The sequence below is a fragment of the Dasypus novemcinctus genome, chromosome 13 (assembly GCF_030445035.2).
Source record: "Dasypus novemcinctus isolate mDasNov1 chromosome 13, mDasNov1.1.hap2, whole genome shotgun sequence".
Lineage (NCBI taxonomy): Eukaryota > Metazoa > Chordata > Mammalia > Cingulata > Dasypodidae > Dasypus > Dasypus novemcinctus.
Window position 1 is genome coordinate 26,522,452 of NC_080685.1, and position 3,417 is coordinate 26,525,868.

The window sequence follows — 3,417 nt, forward strand, 5'->3', positions numbered from 1 at the left end:
TTTTCCTGGATGTATAGTTTAAACAACAAAGAGTCTATTTAAAACTTTAATAGTAGTTTGCAGTTCTAGCAAAGAGGAAAGTTTTATTTTTTCTTATAAAAGCTTTTAAAAAAGGTATTTTTTATATATTCTTTTAAACAAATATTGTATACAATCTTGAAAACATTGATGTTTGGTTCAAAACCAGACCTGCTTGCTGTAAATTAAATAAATATGCTATAATAAAATGAAGGGGAAAAAAACAAGCTGTGAGATAAAACTGTCATAAGAATCTACTGTCTCTGTAGTTTCAGAATTAGATGGAAAGAAGCCTGGGAAGAAAGGGTGATTGTTGCCAGAAAGTGTGAGCCCAGCCACCTCTGGGGCACTTTTCCAAGCTCTATCAGAGTTTTCAGGGAGAAGGAACTGCCAGTCTCACCTCTGTTGTATCCGTTCTGCTGGGGCCTTGCTTAAGCTCAGAGACTCCAGGTGGGCACTACAGCAGAGCTTCTAGGACTTGGGGCTTCCTTGGGCTTGGCCATTCCATGGTCAAGCTGCTCTGGCACTGGAGGACTCCCAGCTGCTATTTTCATTATGGAAGGATAACTGGGTAGGGTACCACAAAAGCTATCCGTAATTTATTAGGTCAAGCCACAGGGAATTGTCAACATTTGACCATTCTGACCTTCAAAAATGGTGACTTTATATGACTCAACCTAGAAGTCCAATAACGGGAATGAAAAAGCAAAAAACCAAAGTATAAAGAATCTGTTGTCTGCATTTGGAAGCAGGATGTATTTTCCAGAACATTAGTCTATCAATACATTTTCAGTTTTGTCTAAGGCTCCTTCTGGTGGTGATAAGTTGTGGTACTGCTAATACACAATACCACACACTATGTTAAAAATGGTCAATGGTCAACTCAATAAAAGAGCAAGCAGTCCAATAAAAAAATGTGTAAAAGTGCTTTCTCTGCCTAGTGGAGCCCATACCGAATCTTGGTGTGTATTTCCATCTTTCTCTCCCAATTCTCAGCAAACTCTGTTCTTTTCCCCCAATTCCCAATAAATTCTTTTCACTGATCTAATGGGCAAAAGATTTAAATCGACATTTCTCCGAAGAGGAAATACAAAGGGCCAAAAAGCACATGAAAAATGTTCCATATTACTAGCTATTAGGGAAATGAAATGAAAACAACAATGAGATATCATCTAACATGCATACAATGGCCATTATTAAGTTATTAAAAAAACAGGCGACAATAAGTGCTAGAGAGGGTTTGGAGATACAGAAATATTCCTTCATTGTTTGTAGGATTGTAAAATGGTGCAGCCTCTGTGGAAGACAGTTTGGCAGTTCCTCAGAAAGCTAAATATAGAACTGCCATGTGATCCAACAATTCCTCTACTAGGAATATATCCAGAACTAAAAACTGTAACACAAACAGACTTCTGCACACAGATGTTCACAGCAGTGTTCTTTGCAATTGCCAAAAATGAATGAATAAACACAATGTATTATATACATATGATGGAATAGTAAGCTGCAGTGAAAAGAAATTAAATTGGGACACATATGGTAACATGGCGGTGAATCTTGAAGACATTATACTAAGCGATGTAAGCCAGACACAAAAGGACAAATATTGCATGGTTTCATTAATATGAACTAAATACAAAGAATAAACACACAGAGTTAAAACCTAGAGTATAGGTTATTAGGAGATAAGAGGAGGGTTGAGAAGAACTACTGATGCTTAATGTATGTAGAAGTTTTTTTTTTTTTTTTTTGTTTTTTTATTTAATTCCCCTCCCCTCCCCCGGTTGTCTGTTTTCTGTGTCTTTTTGCTGCATCTTGTTTCTTTGTCCGCTTCTGTTGTCATCAGCGGCACGGGAAGTGTGGGTGGCGCCATTCCTGGGCAGGCTGCTCCCTCCTTCCCGCTGGGCGGCTCTCCTTATGGGTGCACTCCTTGTGCGTGGGGCTCCCCTACGCGGGGGACACCCCTGTGTAGCACCGCACTCCTTGCGCGCATCAGCACTGCGCATGGGCCAGCTCCACACGGGTCAAGGAGGCCCAGGGCTTGAACCGCGGACCTCCCATATGGTAGACGGACGCCCTAACCACTGGGCCAAAGTCCGTTTCCCAGTAGAAGTTTTAATTAACGTGACTCTAAAAGTGTGGAAATGGATAGAGTTGATAAAAACACATTATAGCAAAATGGTTTATAAATGGGTTTGTGGCTGAAAAGGGCAGTCTGAGGAAGTAAATGTCAATTGAAAGAAAGCTAAAGAATAATCTAGGGACTGAATAACACAGGGAACCCAGAGGTGGATAAGAATTTTAGCTGAGGGTACAAACGCAAGTGAGTCCTTCTGTGAGCTAGAGCAGATGTACATCACTATTGCAGGGTGGTAGGAATGTGGAGAAGCATGGGAAAATTATAATAGGTGTGACCTATAGACTGTGGTTAACAGCAATACTATAATATTCTTGCATCAATGCTAAAGATGTACTGTGTTGATAATGGAGGTGTATGGAAAAAGTGTGCCAAAGGTACGCTATGAACCTTGGTTGTTGGTAATAGTCTGATAATATTATCTCATAATCTGTAACAAATTTCCCACCACGGTGTGGTATGTTGATGAAGGGGTGTTGTATGGGAATTCTATACATGTGTATGATTGTTTTGCAAGTTCACAACTTCTGTAATAAAAATATATTTAAAAAAAAAAGGGTGGGTTGGAAGAAAAATACACCAGATGTAAGATAGGGACTATAGTCAGTAGTAATATTTTGATGATGCTCTTGCATAGTTTGTAACAAATATTTCACAACAATGCAAAGTGTTGGTGGAGGGGTGATGCATGATAACTCTGTATGATGTCATGTATGTTTATTTTGTAAGTTCACAACCCATACTATACACTTGTTCATGAGTGTTCATGTATGAATGATATACTTCAATTAAAATATATATTTAAAAAAGGAAGAAAAAAGTCAATGGTTTAATTCCTAGAATTCCAGACAACAGATTTGAGGTATCCATTCATATAGGAACTAGTTGTATTTCCTAATTTAGCCAAAAAGATCTGTTTGCTCATATATAACAAAGCAAGCTTTGCAGCTTACAATGTGCACACACACACACACACATGCACTCACATATTTATTCCTCCGTTTGTTTTCTAGCATTTCCAAGTTTGCAGTTTAACAGTTTCCGTATGAATTTTTTCTCCAGTCTGCAATGGGGCAGATCTTGGGCTGGTGCAAGCATAATAAGTGCATTGAAATCTCAAGAGAGCAGTACACTAATCCTAAAAAATCTCAGGAGAATAGTACACTTATCCTAAGGAGACACAGAGTTGCTGATACTTTCACAGAGAGGGTTTCTATGTTAAAAAGTGAAGAAGGTGGAGACTGAGTTCCTGGAGCTGTATT